General features: G+C 42.5%; 1 protein-coding gene across 1 annotated transcript in view; it reads right to left on the bottom strand.

The window, feature by feature from the left end:
* Positions 1-23,121, bottom strand: part of LOC138958720 (FAD-dependent oxidoreductase domain-containing protein 2-like) — a 189,041-nt gene that overhangs the window by 126,916 nt on the left and 39,004 nt on the right. The window contains exon 2 of the mRNA XM_070329973.1: positions 22,550-22,632. The gene's annotated coding sequence lies outside the window, so the exon portion shown is untranslated. The remainder of the gene's footprint in view (positions 1-22,549; positions 22,633-23,121) is intronic.

Genomic DNA, 23,121 nt, shown 5'->3' with positions numbered 1-23,121 from the left:
AATATTGTATTTTCGCCTTACGCGACTTGTTAACTTATTTATTTCAAGAAGCTAGCAAGACAATCTGATGGAAGCCTTTTTATATTTAGTCAAGTTTTGACTAAATATTTTAACATCGAGGGGGAATCGAAACGAGGGTCGTGGTGTATGTGCGTGTGTGTGTGTGTGTGTGTGTGTGTGTGTGTGTGTGTGTGTGTAGAGCGATTCAGACTAAACTACTGGACCGATCTTTATGAAATTTGACATGAGAGTTCCTGGGTATGAAATCCCCGAACGTTTTTTTCATTTTTTTGATAAATGTCTTTGATGACGTCATATCCGGCTTTTCGTGAAAGTTGAGGCGGCACTGTCACGCCCTCATTTTTCAACCAAATTGGTTGACATTTTGGTCAAGTAATCTTCGACGAAGCCCGGGGTTCGGTATTGCATTTCAGCTTGGTGGCTTAAAAATTAATTAATGACTTTGGTCATTAAAAATCTGAAAATTGTAAAAAAAAAAAAAAAATTTATAAAACGATCCAAATTTACGTTTATCTTATTCTCCATCATTTTCTGATTCCAAAAACATATAAATATGTTATATTCGGATTAAAAACAAGCTCTGAAAATTAAATATATAAAAATTATTATCAAAATTAAATTGTCCAAATCAATTTAAAAACACTTTCATCTTATTCCTTGTCGGTTCCTGATTCCAAAAACATATAGATATGATATGTTTGGATTAAAAACACGCTCAGAAAGTTAAAACAAAGAGAGGTACAGAAAAGCGTGCTATCCTTCTTAGCGCAACTACTACCCCGCTCTTCTTGTCAATTTCACTGCCTTTGCCGTGAGCGGTGGACTGACGATGCTACGAGTATACGGTCTTGCTGAAAAATGGCAGCTACTTGACTAAATATTGTATTTTCGCCTTACGCGACTTGTTTTATGTTGTTGTATTTTATTTTGTTGTATTTTATGTTGTTGTTTTTATGTTCTTGTTGTTTTTATGTTCTTGTTGTTGTTGTTGTTGATTTTATCCATTAAACTGATTTTATGTTTAACTCCATTAATAATCTGTTTTGTTTGTCTATTCAGTCATTTTAGCCTGTTTTAATTTGTCATGACTGAAGAGCCATAATAGCCCAGGAAGGCATTGTTTTGTACAATTAGAACCAGGGGCATTGGTCGTGGGTGTGACTCAGTGTTTTTTTATGTTGTTGTTGTTGCAACTGTTTGTGTAAGGAAATGTTCTGCTTTGCACGGCCTTATGCAAAGCAGAACAGTTCCGTACACAAACAGTTGCTCTTTCTATCGGTTGTCCTGACTGTGTCAGTGTATGTAAGTACATGTACTTTTCCACTTGTTATTCACAACCCTTTTCTTCTAACAAGGATATGTATCAAAATATTTAAACATAAAAAAACAAATAAATACAAAAATGATATGAAAAAACCCTACTTTTATCAAGTAACAGACGCGTGGCCGGATGTATGAAAGTCAATCCACAATATTTTCATACATCCGGTTAACCGGATTTAGTAAAGACCGGATGTATGAAAGACAAAAAGTGGGTCCCGACGACTTTCTTACATCCGGTCTCGACTGTACATGTATACAGGTCAGAACTGGCTTCCGAAAATGCAAAATGGGTCGTTTTAAAGGAGAGGATACAAGAAGACAAAAGAAGAGGAGAGGAACACAAGAAAAGATGAGAAGATAGATATTGGGTTCTGAAATTTACATTTATACTGAATAGTAAGCCCAAAGAAGGAAAATACGCACACTAAACCCCGTTTTTCTCAAAAACGGTATAGCGAATAGCCCCAGGACTCTAGATGTAGAATTCTATTGTTAAAATCTATCCCAAAAATGTGGTAGCACCCCCAAACCCCGTCGGGTTGACCCAAGTGGTCTTTAGGTGACTGCCTAGTAAGGAAAGGCGGGAATTCTGCGGACCGCAACACTGAAACCACCTTGCGTCAAGAGGCAGCTCAGTCTCATTCATGTATATGTGTGTGTGTGTGTGTGTGTGTGTGTGTGTGTGTGTGTGTGTGTGTGTGTGTGTGTGTGTGTGTGCGTGTGTGTGTGCGTGTGTGCGTGTGTGAGTGTGTGTGTATGTATGTATGTGTGTGTGTGTGTGTGTGTGTGTGTGTGTGTGTGTGTGTGTGTGTGTGGTCAAAATCAACACTAAAAAGTAGGTATACAGCACAGCTTACGGACATCGCATATTAATAGAGAAGAACGGAGAGTAAGAGGGAGAACATGTGAGCAGAGATTAAATCAGAGAATAGAGAGAGAGAGAGAGAGAGAGAGAGAAAGGGAGAGAGAGAGAGAGAGAGAGAGAGAGAGAGAGAGAGAGAGAGAGAGAGAGAAAGAGAGAGAGAGAGAGAAACTCAGGAACTCAGGAACTCAGGAAATTTAATGCGAGGCCACCGGCATATACGCATGGGGGTTTACAAAAGACACAGGAAAAAATAGGAATAAAAATCCACAACAAAATTTCATGGTTGTACAGAAACAAGAAAAATATATATCGTGGCACGAAAATTTACAAATTTTGTCTCAAAGTATCAGTCATAGCAACAATTGCCTGTTTGAAATTTCTTCATCACGTGTTTTCATGGCATAATAACAATACATGGCTACAGCTCTATTAATGTATATACTCTCATTTTGTAGCAGAAAAATCAAGGGTGGTACATGGACATTGTCAGTGAAATATTTCAAAATATATTTTACACGTAGATCCTGGTATTTTGGGCAATGTAGCAGAAAATGTATTTCGTTTTCCACAGCAGGACAAAACGGGCACGTGTTTGGTACAGCACTATAGCGTTTGTTTCCATTCAGGTCAATAATACCTAGGCGTAGTTTGACAAAAATGTTTCTAAATTTAGTAAGTGTGATATCTGTTAGGTATTTTTCCGGCTGCAATAAAGACTTGAACGAACTATACGTTGAAAATCTATCACTTTCCATTATCTTACCAAACCATTCCTGCTTATAGCAGTCAATCAAACGCTGTCTAAACGCACGCAGAAAAGCTTTTTCATGAACAACACCACCATTCAGCCATACAAAGGAAAACCCACACATATCCAAACAACGCTTTACCGAGCAAGCCCAATTTTGCAAATCAACCTCATTTCCGGGTAACCTTGGAAATCTTTTTTTATCCATCTCGTACGCTTGTCTAGGTAATCTAACCAAAAACATGTTCTGCAGCTTTAGCCAGTACCTGATAACACTGACAGTACTGTCAATGAATAAAGGGAAACGACCGAGTTCTCCATATGCCATCGCGTTTGGAGTTCTTGGTAAAACATTCAAAAATCTTTTACAAGCAAACAAATGCGGAGATTCAACAGAACGAAAGCGTGTGATACCCCATATTTCAGAGGCGTACAAAAGCATAGGTTTTACTAGCGCATCAAACAATTTAAAAAATACACTAACATCCATGCTACCTAAGCTCCACATTGTTTTCATGATTTCTACCACTTTTCCCTTGGCTCTGCCTGCAAATTCTTCTAAAGCAATGTCAAATGATAATTTTGTTGTTAATGTGACACCCAAATATTTATAACTGTTTACAACATCCATAGGTTTACCTTGATAAAACCATTTTTCTGTCTTAGATAGATGACCGCCTTTCCGAAAAACCATTACTTTTGTTTTCTTTAAATTTACACTGAGGCCAAGGGCAGAGGAGGCTTGTTCAAGATTGTTCAATTGGTTTTGTAGTCCAACAGGTGTTGTAGAAATCAAACAAATATCGTCAGCAAAAAGAAGCAAAAAAATTTCTTGTAATCCAGGCAAAAACTGAACACCATGCCTTCCATTTGAGGTTACTTTATCGGCTACTTCAGTAATTAACAGGGAAAAAATCAGGGGAGACAACATGCAGCCTTGTTTCACCCCGGCAGGGCAATCAAAAAAGTCAGACACTTCAGGGCCCCATCTTACACATGACTGGACAGAATCATAAATCCCTTGTAGCATACGGAGCATTTTCGTCGAAGTTTTTATTTTTTGAAGAACGACCCACAAACTATCCCTGTCTACAGAATCGAAAGCTTTCAAATAATCAATAAAAGCAACGTACAGTTTACTTCTCCTTTGTCCATACAGACATTTCTTAATCATAGTCACAAGTGTAAAAAGATGATCAATAGTTGAATAGTTTTTTCGAAAACCAGCTTGTTCTTCACATATCTTGTGTTCACTCTCTGCCCATTTATACAGACGCCTATTTAGGATGGAAGTAAAAACTTTACTAATAGTGCTCAGGAGGGAAATGCCCCTATAATTTCCAGGATTATTTACATCACCCTTTTTCAGTAAAGGAACTATCACGGACTGACTCCATTGTTTAGGAAACACACCAGTGTCATAAACACGGTTAAAGAACTTAGTGAGAAAAGGGGCAACAATATTCTCAGCTGCTTTTAGAAATTCTGCTGGTATTTCATCAATACCAGAAGCTTTCCCTGCTTTTAATTTTCGAATGGCTTGTTTTACCTCAGCTAACGAAATTTGTTCATCCAATTCATAAATATGTACATCTTCCTCACTTTCTTCATTTATTACATTTTCGTTTTGTTCAGGCGTTGAAGCTGTGTGCTGTCCCAAAATGTTTTCAAAGTGATCTTTCCAGACATCGATATTTATAGTAGCACGGTTTCTCTCCCTTGGGCGAGACCGCTTTACCGTTGACCAGAACATGGAAGGATGTTTTGTTTTCTAGTAAAGAACCTTGTACTGATTTTCTATGTGCTTTCTTTTTCTCTTTTATCATATTTTGATATTCAGATCTTTTTTGCAAATACTGTAGTTTATCCTCAACCTTTCTAGTGCGAGAGTACCGACTAAGTAATCTATTAACTTCACGTTTTCCCTCCCTACACTCTGTGTCAAACCATCGGCTCGTACGACGCTGACGGCCTCCAAAAAACACCGTGCGTCGCATGCACCGACCCGCTTCTAAAAGCGTGTTTACAAACATTGTCAAGGCAGCGTCAGAGTTATCATCAATACATGCAGCAGCGTCATCGATGGCAGTTTGACCTTCACGTGAAGAAAGAAAATCTAAAAATACACTAGCTTTGGAGGAATCCCAAGTCAGTTTCTCTGAACTAGTCTTATTCTCACTGTCTACATCAGCGTCAATTTTTAGGGCAGCACACACATCTAGCCGAACAGGCATATGATGAGACTCAATGCGGTTGACAACAGAAAACATATTTACATATTCAACAAAATCAACTGAAGACAAAAAGTGATCAATAGTACTATTTCCTCTTTCAGACACAAAAGTGAATTTATCATCGAAACCTGGTTGTACTAATCCATGCAGAGGTACAAGGTGAAACATGCAGCAAAACTGAATCAGTATTTTACCAAAGTTATTTGTCAAAACATCTTGTGATTTTCTTTCAAAAACATTACCATCCTCATCATCATCTTCTTCATCAACACATTCAAGACACCAATCCCCTATTCGGGCGTTCAAATCACCTCCAAGTAAATAGTACACATCCCTGCCAGCTTCCATTAAAGACAAAATAAACTGTTCTAGCATTTCTAGAGTACAATCATAATCTTTGTTATCATAGTACACGCTGCCCACTGGATGATTATACAGACCAATAAACATCATGTCTTTCTCACAACCAAACAATTCTTTTGAAAGTTTTACGCACAAAACATTTTCACTCTTGGTATCAATAGTCTCAACAAAATCCGACAGACATTTACGAATCAACATAACAGTTCCACCAGAAACATGGCCCATCTTGGTCAGTTTCACACCTGGTGAATGAAGAACAATGAAATCACTAAAATAGGTACTGAAGAGAGAGAGAGAGAAAGAGAGAGAGAGAGAAAGAGAGAGAGAAAGAAAGAGAGAGAGAGAGAGAGAGAGAGAGAGAGAGAGAGAGAGAGAGAGAGAGAGAGAGAGAGAGAGAGAGACCGGAGAGAAACAAAAGACCACAAGTACCAAACCAAACCCTGCCTCATACGCTCGTAGTCACAGTAAAGCCTTTCGCTTTGCCCTACAAAGAAGTTTATTTAGCGATGTCCTACCAATCTCGTGAGCAACAGTCAGAGCTTACGATATGACATTACTCAAGTAAATCCATACTCGTTTTCACTCAACCACTAACGCCACGAACACGAAGCGAAGATTCGTAAATTGGCAACGACCTTGTTGGAACCCTTTCCAACGCGGCAGAAATTGACACTAATGCTGTCTGGCTCAATGCGGTTACAAATGGACTGGCGGTTATCAAATTCAGTCAAGCAAGAAACAAACCAGAGCTCTCCAGACTTGTGATGGTGTTAAGTAATGGATTTTTTTTCTATCGATCTTTCGTTTAAGCAAGAGAAAAATCGAAACTTCTTCAACTGGATTTTTCGCGGATTTTCTTGCAGAAAACCAGAAAGAATTCGAAGGATGGGCTGTTTTGAGATTTTCCAGGGTCCTACTTTAAAGGCACAATCTTACCCGTGTCAACGGCTCCGCTCACCATTTCAGATCTGGCCAGATTTCACATCAGATAAGACCATCCCTCCGCTTGGACACATACCAAAAATTAACATGCTGCTTGCTTTTTCTGCATGGTAGGATTTTTTTTATGAGTTAATGTTGAAACTTGGCACTTGTTTCAACCCGCGTAATTAATTCATCAAATAAAATTCAATGTACATGAGTCTGCCAGGTATGTGTCCATATGGAGGTATAGTGAAGGGGGAAGGGTGTGTGTGTGTGTGTGTGTGTGTGTGTGTGTGTGTGTGTGTGTGTGTGTGTGTGTGTGTGTGTGTGTGTGTGTGTGTGTGTATGTGTGTTTGTGTGTGTGTGTATATGTGTGTGTATGTGGGTGTGTGTACGTGTGTGTGTGTGTCTGCTTGAGTGTGTGTATGTGGGTGTGTGTGTATGTGTGTATGTGTGTGTGCGTATGTGTGTGTGCGTGTGTCTGTGTCTGTGTGTTAGTGCATGTGGGTGATTGTGTGTGTGTGTGACGCCACGTGGGGGTGTGGTTTTATTCTGTGAGAGCAATAAGGAAGCAAAACTGATTGAGAAATGTATCTCCAGTGGCTTTATCTCATCCCATGTAAAAGCCTGGGCAGATCTGAGATGGTGATCGAGCTGAATCGTCCACACGGGAAGGACTGCGTCTTTAATGCACTTCAGGGGGCCCGGGTAGCTCAGGTGGTAGAGCACTGGACTTGTGATCGAGAGGTCGCTGGTTCGAATCCGGGCCGGGACGGACACGGGTCAACTTTATGTGCAGACCCAGAGACGGTATCCATCTCCCACCCCCGTGTCACCACAATGGCACGTTAAAGATCTTGGTCATTCTGCCATAAGTGCAGGTGGCTGAATACACCTAAACACGCACACACCTGGGTAGCGCGACTCCGTTGCTGCTAGCTTTCCACTGGGAGGAAGCGACCCGAATTTCCCAGCGATGGGACAATAAAGTAATGGGGAAAAAAAAAGATAGAAGAAAAGTAAATTAATCCCAACATTTAAGATTATTCAATATCTGGTTTTTAACAATTTTAACCCGACTAACTACTTAGACAGGATTTACCGCTGATTCCTTGCCCTCAACTAGACGGCATTGTTTTCGAGTTTGTTTGTTGGTTGGTGGTTTTTTTTTTTTTTTTTTTTTTTTTTTTTTTTGCACTGTCCTACTTTAATGCGTTCCAGAAAACAATGACATGAAATGAATTGCGTCATCATTTCAGATTATGAACTACATCACATGGCTTTCAACAATTTTAATCTGGCTAAAAATAACATGTCTTTTCAGTCCATCGGATGCATTTGCCCTAGCTCTTTCCAGGGTTGCTAATGCGCTGAAAGATTTCACATTTGTCACGCCTCAGATTCGCATCTTTTTTCACACATGCGGGAAATGAGCTCCAGCATTCCCAATTTGCCACAGCAAAAGAGCTGGATATTTTCCAATTTCTCACTGTCGTGACTGTTCACTTTTTTGTCACCCTGTCAGTAAGAGAGACAGGGAGCCAACATTTGTTGCGTGGGGCACAGTAAGTCAAAAACAAATGGGATTTTTGTGTGTGTGCATGAAGTAGTGTTAAACATCGCGGGTTTTACGACCCCAGGTTAAAACAAAGAGACAAAAAGGTTGTGTAATCGGGCAGGGGTAGAGTTTGGGATCAGATTTTTTCTTTGTGTCCATTTTGTGTGTGTCTTTTTTCTTGTTTGTTAGACATCCCCGTTTTGACGCTCAGTGTGGAAAACAAATTAAAAGGATATAAAACAGCGGAATCGGGTTAGGGTGGGCGTGTGGGGCGGACACAGTTGTAGCGGTCCAGGATTTCACAGATCTAATGCACTGACAACATCGACAACAGGACAACCCTTTAATGTCAAATTTGTTTCAAATGTTGCTTTAATTCCTCTCTCTCTCTCTCTCTCTCTCTCTCTCTCTCTCTCTCTCTCTCTCTCTCTCTCTCTCTCTCTCTCTCTCTCTCTCTCTCTCTCTCTCTCTCTCTCTCTCTCTCTTGTCCTCCTGTCTATCCATCTATTCCTTTTTTTTCACCCACAATTGCCGGATTTAAAAATCCCACTATTTCTCTGACAAACAAAAGGGGATACGTGTACGCGCAAGCGAATGCGGGATTAGGAGTAACGAGGAGGGGGTAAGGAGTGAGGGGTAGGGTGGGGTCTCGTCGAGGAGGTAACTGCGGAGGCGGAAAAAGGAGGCGGACGTAAATGGCAGGGGGACGGTGGGTAATTTCGTCACGGCGATTAACAAATACAGCCACGAGGAGGCAACACTGAGGAGGAAGAGGGTGGGAGGTGAGAGTAATCGTGCGTAAAAGACAGCAAGGTGTATTTGTGGCCAATGATTTTCTATCGATCCACTCTGCCAGCGTTTTGGGGATGGGGTTTTTGGTGGTGGTGATGGGGCTGACAGTGTCCGAACCGCCCTAAGCACGTGCAGTGAGGAACGCGGGAAAGACTGACTCCGCGGCCTCATTTTTTCCGTTGTCTGGACTGACCTCGTCAGTGGGGCACGCTTTAAGGATGGTATCCTTCTAATGCAAATCATCATGTAAACCATCACCCGTCTGTCAAGGTTGTCTATATTGAATGAGAGAATCTTTCCACTCAGATACATACCAACATTGCCTCGGTATTTAGGGCTTTTGTGTGATGTACTGTGCCCCCCCCCCTCCCCGGTCCCTCTAAAGACCTCAAAATCTGAGAAAATCAGGTCTTAAAAAGGAGAGAGTCTTAAACTGAGGATATATTTACAAAGGCTATGAACAGAAAGTCTGAGGAAGCATGGTCTTAAAAGGGAGGGGAGGGGGTGTATGTGTAGTCTGGTAATCGCCGAACCACACCGATAATTTCCCTCCAAATCAGTTTCCCGTGCCTGTGCTTATGATTGTGTCATTTGTAACGATTTATCGAACTTGTGGGCTGACGCAAGTCGCTGTCCGTGTGCATGACGGATACAGTATATATATAGGCTACATACGCCTGGTTGGTGTCATCCTGCTTTAATAGTTTGTGGTTATGGACGGGTAGATGGAGGGATGGATGGATGAATATGTGCGCGCGCGTGTGTGTGTGTATGTGTGTGTGTGTGTGTGTGCCTGTCTGTCTGTCTGTCTGTGTCTGTGGTACGGTAAAGCATGGCACGTCGACGGGATCATACTGAATGCATAATGAATTATGTCTGCCTGCATAAACTGTCTGCGACAATGTACTCTAGCTCTTAACCCAGGCAATACTTTGCTAAGCGTGTATACATGTACTCCAACTGGTACACTCTGCGTGCGAAAGCTGAAGTCCCACTCTGGGAGGTTCCTGTCCGCTGTGGAGTCCGCGGAAACGAAACAGCTGACTGACTTTCCAACGAAGAAGGTCTTTTAAAAACAGCAAAACAACCTGGTCTCATACCAAGATGAAAGGAAACCATCGCATGGAAGAAAGATAGCTACAAGAGCTCCCCATTTTCTGTTATTTCTGTAATTTTTCTGTCAGGATTCGCTAAAACATATACTAGCATTATGCTTGAGTACGGATCCTTTATGACAAATAATCACGATACTAAAATTGAATACAGTTTTTGTTCAAACCAAGAACACCCCCAACACAACAAGGCTTACCGCTACTCAACCGAGCAGAGAAAGTCATCCTGAAGCCTGTCCTTAACTTCGCGAAGCTGGCCGCACGAAGCTTTAGCACTGAGTTTTCGGTAAAAAAAAAAATACTTCGCGAAAGATATTTACGCGAAGTCGACTTCGGGCTCAATTAAGAACCGCCTTGATCAAATTAAGAACTGGAAACGACAGGATGCAAGCACACCTCTCTAACAAACAAAAGGAAGGGCACTGAGAGATGTGTCCCTGTAACACTGCACATATGAACACCACCCACTTACTCCAGGGCTGCCCACTGCAGGAGGTAAAAAAAACCAAAAAGCATGGCCATCTCCAGTTCTGGTGCCTTGGTGGCTATAGGAGCTCGAGAACGACAGCCAAACCTCCTTCGCGCCGGCACTTTTGTTTTTAAATCATCTTAAGTCGGGATAACACCGGGGAACATGCCCCTAATGGTATAACCGTGAGGGCGTTAACAAAAAAAATTAATCCTGATTAGGACCCCCCTGGAGAAGAAGTTGTTTCGCGACCTGGCGGCCCCAAAGAAGACGGCGGCATTCGTATGCTCCACAGGAGTTGAAAGAAGCGAGCAAGGAAGAAAAGGACACCAGATACAAGTTGAAGGTGAATTGTTCTCTAACGTAATACTGCACAATATATACATGTATCGACTCCCGACAGATAAGAGTGGAACGGTATACTCAAGTCTTTAAACTCAGCTGTCAGCCCACATAGCCTTAACAACCCCATCTACACTAACACAACCCCTCCTACTGCAGAGCAAAAGAAGCTTAAACGACCGTCTCAAGCCAATGTCCGACTAAAATTAGGTACTTTATCCTCTAGCCTAACTCATCCCTGAGTGGGTGGGGAAGAAATATAGCTCCCTAACCCATTAAGCGATAGGGGAGGACATTGATTCAAAACTCGCGTTGTGTGAGAAAACCTCTATGTCGGCTTTTCGTGCCCTTTGAGTGTAGTTCGATTTCTGTCAGGGGGCTACGCTTCCAGATAATCACATAAATGGGCTGCGTATAAAAGTCCCCCACAATGACAATGATAGACGACGAACAATGGTTAAGGAGTGGATGTTTTTTTTATGTGAGGTGATCTTGAGTGTGTGTGTGTGTGTGTGTGTGTGTCTGTGTATATGTGTGTGTGTGTGTGTGTGTGTGTGTGCGTGTGTGTGTGTGTGTGTGTGCGTCCGTCCGTGCGTCCGTCCTTGTGTGGGTGCGTGCGTGCGTGCATGTGTGTGTGTATGTGTGTGTGTGTGTGTGTGTGTGTGTGCAAATTCAACCGTCGATATCACAAACAAGAGAGAAAAAGCTGTACCATTGGAAACCTATAAGAGACATTAATCTTCCACGAAGACGAAGGGGTCAATAAATACCTGCAGGAATGTTCCTAGCATTTATTTTCATTGGTAAATTTCCTGAAATGGCTAACAAATATTTGACACATTTCCGAGGTTTAAAGAATTTTTTGGTTTAACCTTTTGCCCTCACTGAGAAAAAAAAAGTCCGACAAATATAAAAAAAAAATAACGTAAGAAAAAAATGGCGATTCAAAAGAGAGATCCACAAACGTACCAGGAAGCCTCCCCTTTACGAGGAGGTTATTCTGTTGGGACACTGGTTCCAAATCTCCCTATCGCAGAGGCTAAACCACAGCTCAGTACCCATCCAGTACTGAATAAATGTGTATAAATGTGTCGGCCTTATGTCAGAACATAAATGAATGGTGACGACAAAAAGGACAAAAGTAAGAATTAAAAAAAAAACGTTACGTTTGCCTAAAGTTTAATTAGAAACAAAAACAAAACATTAGGAAGAACTTTGAGGTTCTGGTCTATAACGAGGGCAAACAAAACACAACGGATAGACTGTGGTGGTATTTGATAGTGCGACTTGTTGTGCTTCCAAAACTACACGAATCAACAACAACAACAACAACAACAACAACAACAACAACAACAACAACAACAACAACAACAACAACAACAACAACAACAACAACAACAACGCCATCGTCTACACATTTTGTTTTTGACACACTCTTTAAAGACCACGCAGCAACAAGTAAGCTTAGACTTTTTAAAAAAACGACGGTGTTCATCACACACAGAACAATTGAATCAGTATCAACAAAATGTGTGTAAAAATTCATGCCGAAAATGATCTTCAGTGCAGTATATCTGCCTGGTGGGAATACACCAATCACATCGCTTCTCGCTTGACAAGTCCTCGTTCATGAATATGCAGCAATGGTAAAGAGAAATCCGACTTGCACCATCATTCTTCATGGCAGCCCTTGTTCCCCTTCTCTGTGTTCGTCCTCTTCTGTCTTGCTGTGTTTGGGGGGTGGGTGGGGTTGGGTTGAAAGGGGATGGGTGGGGGAGAGGGTGTGTGTGTGTGTGGGGAGTAGCGTGTGTGTGTGTGTGAGTGTGTGTGTGTGTGTGCAAGTGTGAGTGTGTGTATGTGTGTGTGACAGTGTGGGGTGTGGGTGTGTGTGTGTGTGTTTGTTTGTGTGTGTGAGTGTGTGTGTGTGTGTGTATGTGTGTGTGTGTGTGTGTGTGTGTGTGTTAGCTTGAGTGTGTGTTGTGTGTGCGTATTTGTGTGTACGTGTGTCAGTGTCTGTGTGTGTGTTCGTGCGTGTGTGTGACTGTGTGTGTGTGACGCTACGTGGGCGTGTTGTTTTATTCTGCAAGAGCAATAAGAAAGCAAAACTGGTTGAGAAATGTATCTCCAAACTGCAATATGCACAGTAACAGCAGTTGTAGAAAAGAGTTACCACTTAGTGTGATTTTTAATATCTCACATAACCACACGAGCTCTTTTGTTTTCGCAATAAGGCATATCGCACCACGATTATGCATATATATGACGTCTGACATGTTTCATATTATAATCGCTGATGCATATCCAGTATATGCATAGTTCTGGGTATGAAACCGGACCGACTGAGCTTCAAAAGTGTAATTTGATATCTATGTGTAAGCAACAGGTGGCTTTGAAAATGATTACATACACATTGTGTGTGTGTGTGGTTTTTGTGTGTGTGTGTGTGTGTGTGTGTGTGTGTGTGTGTGTGTGTGTGTGTGTGTCCGTGTCTGTGGGTGTGTGTGTTTGTGCGTGCGTGTGTGTGTGCGTGCGTACGTGCCAGCGGCGTGTGTGTGTGCGTGCGTGCGTGCGCGTGTGTGTGCATGTGCGAGCGCGCGCATGTGTGTGTGTGTGTGTGTGTGTGTGTGTGTGTGACGTTTGTGTGTGATTGTGAAAGATAGAGAGGGAGAGGGAGGTATATATAATTATGATATATAACAGCAAGTACGTAGATGTCTCAGTGCATATTTAAAATAATGGTCGAAGTTAGTGTATCATGAAAAATCCGAGCTTTTTCATGACAGCGAACGGAGACCATTATTACTAATATCTACTGAGACGAAGTGTGTAATCTATTTATTCCTCCCTTCTTCATTTTTTTCGAGGAAAAATAGATATGTGCGTACCACAGTTTGATCGAATCCTAATCACTCTGGATGTGAAGCGCGGTGAAATAGTTCAGTAAAAACCATTCAATTCTGCTAACACTTGATATCAGTTTCTTTGGATTGGAATAAAATCAAGTATACAGTTATGCTGGTGTTCTGTTGCGGTGATAAAGTCAGATACGTTTGCGTTCTTTTCATGTTTTTGTTTTGCTGGAGAAATGTTCTTTCGTCGTATTGCGTAGCAGACGCACTTTTGCCCCCGTGTTTCAACGTCAAATACTGTATGAAGTTCGTTTTTTTTAGGCGAAACAGTGTTTTAAACCGCTTCATTATCATGTAATCAAAAGGATGTGTGCATTTGCTTGCGTGCATTCTGTTTATGAAATGAAATATTGTTGATAACTGACCGACGGGTTGCATTCTTTTTGTGTAAGCGGCCAAGTGAAGAAATCCAAAAGGGGAGCAACTCTAGTCTCTAATCAAAGTATGAGAGTTACTTGCCTTGACAACTTTCTCGCGCCGATGGTTTGTACACGGGTATAGATTTCGGTTCAGAAAACAATCTAACTAAACTTACGGATTTTATATTGAATTTCGTGTGTTCAAGCATGTAGTTGTTAGTTCAAATGCGGTATGTTTGTGGTGTGTGCTCCAGAAATGTATATTTCCTACATTTGACCATTTGGAACTTTTCAGTCGCTAAAAGTAGTGCCCACAAAGTGAAGCTTCTCAACCCCTGACCTATCGAGGATTCAAGCGTGTTGCTGGTTGGTTATTTTTTTGTTGCTGGGTGATTATCAAAAAATAAACACCCCTTCCAGTTTACAGATGGAAAGAAGCAGTGTGGGGAATAAAGCCCCCTCCCTCGTCACGTTTTCTTAAACATCAAACGGAAAACGGAACCCGAAAATCAAAAGCGATAACGTCAAAACTTCCAAATCAAGACACCAATCCTCAATAATTCCATCCTTCATCAACAGCAAATGAAAGTTTACTCACGGCACCGCTGCAGTTCATCCTGGTGTACTCATCGAATTTGTTGGGTCTCAATGGTCTCGGATTCGGACTCACGGGACAGAGGCAACGGCTCAAGCGCGCAGCTAGAACCAAAATGGCAATGCCAGCCATGTAGGCGAAGCGGCGGCGTAAAGGAGGGAGAAAATATATGGATCGGAGAGTGGATCCGGGAGTGACAGACAAAATAGAGCGCCGCGGAATCCCCCCATCCATGTATTGAATCGATGCGAATTCACGGCGATCTGTTAGAGTTTCGCGGCGTCCCCCTCCGTGCCGGCCGTTTCTGAGTTGTACTTGAATCTGGATGGCTTTTCACCGAAGGCTTTGAGACATGAGCTGCAGGGTTTAAAAGCTGTTCTGTGTTGTACGTGAATTCGTTTAACCTTACACCATGTATTGGGTCTCAGGGGATGCTTTAGCGTTTACATACTAAAAAAACCGCTTTGTGAACTCGGCTGGTCAAGTTCTAAAATGTAGTTCTAAGCTGCACTTAAACTTTGATGGCTTAATTTACGCCGAAGGTTTCGAGACGACCCTCAGGTTTAAAAGCTGTTCTGTGTTGCACTTGGATTAGTTAAACTGTTCTCCATTTATCGGGTTGAAGAGGATGCCTTAGCGTATCCATACTACAGAACGCTTAGTGAACTCGCCTTATCAGAACTGCAGGTCTGAAATGCTGTTCTGTGTCGAACTTGAATTAAGATGTCTTAATACCCAAGGCCCTGTGACACTAACATAAATTATTCAAAATGTCATTTTCCGTTTCCGCGCTAATAAACGCACTTCTGAACTGGCGAATAACTGTCGTCTTGTCTGTCAACGACAATTCATGACAGTTCACTGTACTTTCTCTTCAGTCTTCAAGTCCATATAATGTGATTGCGCTTGTAGGACTTTCGCTGAGGGGAGGTGTAAAAGGAAGGAGAAGGCAAGGTTTGGTGTAGGAGACAAAGCCATGAACGCGTTGAAGACGTCTCCACGGTAGTACAGAACACCACTGACTGTTCTGTAGGGCCTACATCCAAGCCGATACGGTTAAAGGCACAGTCCTTCCCGAGTAAACGATTCGGCTAACCATCTCAGACTTGGCCAGGCTTTGACGTGGGTTAACACCATCCTTCAATTTGGACACATACCCAAAATGAACACCTTGGATGCTTCCTGTGCAGAATTGGAACCTTTCAAAAACGCCACTAATTATTTCAACCTGCGGAATTGTCACGATCGGGTGACAGAGACCAAGAAAGTGTCACTCAGTGGAGTGCCTGTTCTTGGTCGATTAGGATAGAAAGCGCCTGTACGTGATATTGGGCTACAGCAGAGTTTGCTGACAGTGCTCAATCAGCACGGATGTTTTGTAGCGCACGAGTTTCACAGTGGGGGTTTTTGCTGTCATAGGGCTGACGGTTTTTCGCTGACAGCGCGCACGGGATTTTCAGGGATTAAGTTTCTCGTGTCTTTTTTCTGCTTGGGAGGCAGAATTGTGTATAGCTGGACTGGTTTTGTGACAAGGTCAGTCACGTGTTATTGGCTAGGTTGTCTGGGAGAGACACAAGGGCGGCGCACTTGACACCCAGCGGCAGAAGGGGAAGGATCTAATACACAGTTTCTAGAGTATGATGGTTTTTCACCGAATATTGTATTCGGCACTCTAGGGGAGCTTCCACTAGTTTTTCCTGTCTCACTGCCAGTACTTTGCTGAGGACAAGTCGTCAACTTTCCTTCGTCGGCGATGGCTTTCGCATAAGGATTCGACAAGGGGTTCTGGAGGTTTTTGGTCACTGTTGACGAACAGAGGCTGTTCCAGGGAGGAGGCGGACTTTGCTTCCATTGAGAGTACAATCATAGGCTTTTGAGGTAATAAATCATTATTTAACGCTGTTGATGAGTCTGTGTTGTGGAATGAAATACTCTCTGTTGTTCTTTCCAGGTTAGCGCATAATTTACTCTCTGTGACGCTAAAATACTAATCTGTATATGGTTTTTGCAGATAGGGAGAGAAGGACGGAAAATGACTGTTTTGTTGTTGTAAAAAGTCCGTTTTGTGCAGGCCCACGTGCTCGATGAGATATTTAAAGATGACATGTTTTAAGGTGGTGGGTGAGGGGTAGCTGACATGTTTAGTGCACCGATGCTTTCTGTTTGCAGCCTTCGTTTCGTTTCGTTTCGTTACGTTCCTGTAACATCTGCACGGCTGACTTTGGCGGGACCTGTTGAAGCTACGCTAACCAGGAGACCGGCTAACCAGCGGACCGGCTAACCAGCGGACCGGCTAACCAGCGAACCGGCTAACCAGCGAACCGACTAACCAGCATACCGGCTAAGCAGCAGCAGCAGAGATAAAGCTAAGTGCACCATGTCGTACGCACCCCGTTGACCACCGTTGTCTTTTCTTATCTGTGATTTCATTGGAGTAGTGACAACGTGGGGTGTTGACCCCTGCATGAACTAGAGCTTTTTGAACAGAACATTCTCATTTAACTATATTTACACGGGTTCAGCGTGTTACTATAATTTTCTATATACTACTGGCATTTTGTCAGTGAACACTGGTTTTTTTACGTGTTGAGAACGTAAAAGGAACATATTTTGAGTGAAGGCTCGAGGGAGGTGGAGAGTTTATACATAAACAGGCGTCTGAAACTTATACTTTTGTTGACTCTATTTAATTGTATGCCTGCGAGAGTGGATCGTGGTGTGGTTAGTTAATTAGTAGTAATTAACCGGTTCATAATCACCTTAAGTGATATATTGAAACGTGACAGGAATTAATTCATCAACTAAATCCTAACTATGCACAGGACGTTGATTTTTGGTTCGTGGAAGGATGGTGAATCAAAAAACAAGAAAAGTAGGTTGTTGGAACGTTTGATATTGACAAAACAATACATTAAAACCTACCTTTCTTGTTTTTTTTTATTCGTGGAATGATGGTGTTATTCTATTCCATGTAAAAGCACAAAAAACTGCGAGCCGTGCCCTCCCCCATGTGTCACTGTGGAGACGCAGAGCAGGATGCAGCCCACATCCTGCAGGACTGCGGGAATCTCCAGCCCCTGAGGAGAGAGATCTGGACCAGGCCGGTGCCCCTTCATGAGAAGCTGCATGGACCTGTGGAGGCTCTTCATAAGACCACCAGCTTCATTACCAGAGCTGGACTCCAAGTTTAGCATTGGCGAACGACAAGAAGAAGAAGAAACCCTGGGCAGATCTGAGATAGTGAGCAGAAATGTGACCCTCCACCACGAAATGAGTCGCATGTCACCTCGCGCGGTTCTGCGCTAGGCTTAATGTAAGTCCGGGGAGTGTTTGGTAACAGTGTGAGGGTCACCTCAGTCACAGGCTTATAACTCAAACAGTTTTCGCTCTTTTCTAAAACGGGTTCCACCACTGGATAGAGCATAAAAAAACTCTTTAGGAAAATGTAAAAATATGAAAATCATGCAAAGGTGACATGCGACTCATTCCGTGGTGGAGGGTCACAAATATTTACGCGAAAAGGGGTGTCCGTTTAATGTGATCATCTCAACGTCTTCTTCACGGAAGTCCTCAGTTTCTCCCATCTGCAAACTACTAGCAGACTGCTTAATATGTATCATTCGGAATCGTAATGACTACGATGCCTATTACCAGAACGGCTTCTCAAATGGAGTCTAACGGCAAGAACGTGTGAAGTCGCCTGCCTAACCCAGTCAAGAGAACTGACTGCGATCGATCAAATGCCAAGCCCCCTCATTTGACAGCTGACCTTGACTGTTTACACAACCATCGTAGAGTTCAGAATAGGACAAGGAATTTGTTCCGGAAGTGCGAAAGACCGGTTTTGTAGTCTTGTGGCTGTTAAGTTCAGGCGAGTGAAATGATATGAGATTCAAGAAATAACGCGCAGGGCATAAGAGATGGAACCATTGTGATTGCACTGTGGATAATGTTATGGTTTTGTGATTTTGATTGTACAGCGCTTTAACCCTGGATACACGCGCTTTACAAATATTATGCATTATCATTATTATTATTTACCTATTTATACAAACATGTATTTCCCTACTCATCATGGTCACCATTGTATCTCCTCGAGTTTTCAGTCGCTTCAGATGTTCGGTCCCGTGTCATCAGACTGTATTCTGATCGGGCTTGCCAGTAACTTAATAGACACCCCTGCGAACGACGCGCATCTTTTACCTCAAATGAAGTTTATTGTACCAAAACGCAAGTACATACATGTACAACGTTACTTAACCGGGTCGTTGCGCTGATCACAAGAGTAGATGAGATCAAACGAGAACTAGAGCAGGACAGGAACTCTACGGCAAGATCACAGTGCGGATGCTTCACGGCCATCATTCTTTTGGAGCCTTCGTGACCAACGTCATTAAGAGCTGACTGGATTGTTGCCCACGGCCAGAGAGTTCAAAGCCTGGCTGGAACCGCCAGTAAGTCACTGCAAATCCTCTCTGTGCCGCGGGTGCTCATAAAGCTTCCACACGAATGTTTCATGGTCGTGTGTGTGTGTGTGCATGTGTGTGTGTGTGTGTGTGTGTGTGTGTGTGTGTGTGCGTGCGTGTGTGTGTATGGGGGGGTGTGTGTGTGGAGATGTTTTTGGGTGGCTAAGTGTGTGTGTCGGTGGGTAAGCGTGCGTGCGTGCGTGCGTGCGTGCGTGCGTGCGTGCGTGCGTGTGATCTTGCATACCTGAGTGCAAGGCTGCGTGTGACCAAGAGTTGTTAGCATAGTTTGCGTGGACAAAAACTATTCCAGCATCATCACACGGCCCTATTTATTTTCTGTTTTGAAAGAAAACCATATTTGCGCAGGAACAGAACCCGAAGACCACCGAGGGAACGAAATCAATATTTTTACTCGGGTTTTCATGGGGGGGGGGGGGGGGGTCAATATTTTCGGGGGAGAAAATGGAAAGGTTGAGGTGACATCGCTCCGACCTGAATGATTGTGATCAAAGCAAACATTAGCACAACATAAGCCCACTTCAAAGGACGGATTACAAATCGTTGTTCTGGAGTTATTACAGGGAGAAGTAATTCAAGCTTCACATAGCTGCAGCTGCGCAAGCGACTGACTTAGAACATACGAGGAGCTCGCCACTAGATAAGGGATATGATGTCTAAGTTTCAAGATTTCGACGTTTCAACAACAACAACAACAACAACAACAACAACAACAACAACAACAACAACAAAGAAAAAGAACAGACGCAAGAGGTCGAGAGGACAAGGAAAAAGTTCACTAAAAAAAAAGAAAATCAGAAAAACTGAAGAAGAAAAAAGTAAGAGAAAATAGAACAGGGAAGATTCTTTTTTTATATAAATCTTGGGAAAAATAACTAGGACACATATTATGTACATATGTACGCACGTGATTGCAGATGCAGATATGCAAGACCCGCTCCTCTCAAGAAGTCGTGGAGAGGATTTGGAAAATGTCCGTTCATATATCAAAGGTATATGGACCAATATGCTTAAATATATTCTTTAGACTTGTTTACTTACTATGCTGAAAAAAAACAAGTTTAGGGCATCTGGAAGCATTTGGAAAACTTTTATATAGTTGATAGAGGGACAATCACCACAGACACATGAAGGTTAATTCATGACATATACCGTACGGTACCGAAGATTTAGTTTAAGCGGCAGATCAAGCTTCCCCCACCCCCTCCCCCATCCTTAACCCTACACCCAACCCCCCCCCACACCCACCCACCCCCCTTCACAACCCACCCCCAATACCATTTTTTTATATATATAAAAACAGAACAACTAGCCTGGCTTACAGGACTCAGAGAATTTAGCTGGCAGAAAACACCACACAAACACACACACACAAAGAAACCTAGCCAACCTGTCTAAAAAATAAACAAGTCGCGTAAGGCGAAATTACTAAATTTAGTCAAGCTGTGGAACTCACAGAATGAAACTGAACGCACTGCATTTTTTCACAATGACCGTAGTCCGCCGCTCGTACAAAAGGCAGTGAAAGTGACGAGCCTGTTTAGCGCGGTAGCGGTTGCGCTGTGTTGCATAGCACGCCTTTCTGTACCTCTCTTCGCTTTAACTTTCTGAGCGTGTTTTTAATCCAAACATATCATATCTATATGTTTTTGGAATCAGGAACCGACAAGGAATAAGATGAAATTGTTTTTAAATCGATTTCGGAAATTTAATTTTGATCATAATTTTTATATTTTTAATTTTCAGAGCTTGTTTTTAATCCGAATATAACATATCTATATGTTTTTGGAATCAGAAAATAATGAAGAATAAGATGAACGTAATTTTGACTTAAGTCATTAATTAATTTTTAAGCCACCGCAATGCAATACCGAAGTCCGGCCTTCGTCGAAGATTGCTTTACAAAAATTTCAATCAATTTGATTGAAAAATGAGGGTGTGACAGTGCCGCCTCAACTTTTACAAAAAGCCGGATATGACGTCATCAAAAGTATTTATCGAAAAAAAGAAAAAAACATCCGGGGATATCATTCCCAGGAACTCTCATGTAAAATTTCATAAAGATCGGTCCAGTAGTTTGGTCTGAATCGCTCTACACACACACACACGCACAGACAGACAGACAGACAGACAGACAGACAGACAGACAGACAGACAGACAGACACACACACACACACACACACACACACACACACACACACACACACACACACACACACACACACACATACACCATGACCCTCGTCTCGATTCCCCCTCTATGTTAAAACATTTAGTCAAAACTTGACTAAATGTAAAAAGGCTCATCTTTGTCACACAAACGGAACTCCTGAGTACAGAATTCAGGTCCGATAATAACCACAAGTCTTTCGATCGATTAGGCAAACCTTGCTCTTCGCCTTGCCTTGAAGACACACACACAACTTCTTTACAAACACACCGCTGAATGTTCTCTTGCCGCTTTTTCCCCAAGGGGAATTAACCCTGCCTCGACAACATCGGAGTTAACGTCCTTTCATCCGGGAGCCCGTCTCGTGGGCGTCCCCAGAGGACGCGCTAATCAGCCTGCAGAATTTTGACGGGGCCCGTTAGAGACGATTGTTTCACCCGCCAATGATTTGATTCTAACATGTGTCTCTCTTTTTTTGTTAGAAGAGATTCCATGAGGATGGTAGAATGAAGGGTTTTATTTTACACACAAAAAGGTGGTATATAATTTAACTTGTGGAATGTTGTTTCAGTCCTGTGGCCGGTGTAGCTCCAGCGAATTACTCCCCTGAAGAGGAGTACTCCCGAGTAAACATTTCGTTACTTACGAAAATAGACTGATTACTCCCCCGTAGCACGACAGGTGTACTCCCCCGCGTGTTCAGCGGTAGACTGAAATGCATCTTGTCATAACAAACAGATGAGTGCCTTTTCTTTTGTTTGCTTTTTGTAGCCTATGTTTGTCTGTTTATTTGTTTGTTTGTTTGTTTGTTGTAGTTTTGTTTTTGGTAAAAATTTCTGAATGAATCAAATGAATCTTAATTTCAGAGGCATTTTGTCGAAATATGCGTAGAAGATTTCAATGAGCCACCAACATACACCAAATGTCATAGTTTCATGACGTCATGCTATTCGCTTCTGGAATAACAAAATACAACAAGAGAACCCGCATTGTCGACAGTAACAGCGCTTAAAATTGGTGTACCGTGCAACAAATGTGTGAACAAAAGTTTTAACGCTTCTTGTATGTACCAAACAAAATACTTCCCAGTGCAGTTTTATCAACCGGGCAACATGAAATAGGAGACAGACAGAAGATGAAGTGGCTTTTTTGTCACCAAAATGTTCAGCCATTTTCTGTCCAAATGTCAACAGAACATGCAACACTATTTTTGGTCAAGCACCATGCAAATAAAATAGATATAGATATATACAAGAAAATTTAGCGTATAATGTACTTACGTTTGTTGCTTTTTGGGCAGCGGGTCAGTCACCCACAACGGTTGCCAGGACGACCTTGCGATCAGTGTGATGAATGAAGGGACCTGCAACAAAATTAACATCACGTACTTAGCTCTTGGAACCTTTTGTTTTTTAATCAGAGTCCTTCCTGTGAAAATGGTTGGGCTCACTATCTCTAACGCCTTTTTAATGCAAATTCTTTCATAAAAAATCCCAATTTGCACAGAAAGCACTTAGGTTGTTGATGTTTGGTATGTGTCCTGGTGGAAGGGCGGCCTTATCCCGTGTACAAGCCTGACCCTATCTGAGAATGTGAGCCGAAGGGCGGCCTTATCCCACGTACCAGCCTGACCCTATCTGAGAATGTGAGCCGAAGGGCGGCCTTATCCCACGTACCAGCCTGACCCTATCTGAGAATGTGAGCCGAAGGGCGGCCTTATCCCACGTACCAGCCTGACCCTATCTGAGAATGTGAGCCGAAGGGCGGCCTTATCCCACGTACCAGCCTGACCCTATCTTAGAATGTGAGCCGAAGGGCGGCCTTATCCCACTTACAAGCCTGACCCTATCTG

This window comes from Littorina saxatilis, linkage group LG2 (genome assembly GCF_037325665.1).
Source record: "Littorina saxatilis isolate snail1 linkage group LG2, US_GU_Lsax_2.0, whole genome shotgun sequence".
NCBI lineage: Eukaryota > Metazoa > Mollusca > Gastropoda > Littorinimorpha > Littorinidae > Littorina > Littorina saxatilis.
Note: the sequence above shows the minus strand (reverse complement) of the source record. Positions and strands in the feature narration are given on the sequence as shown.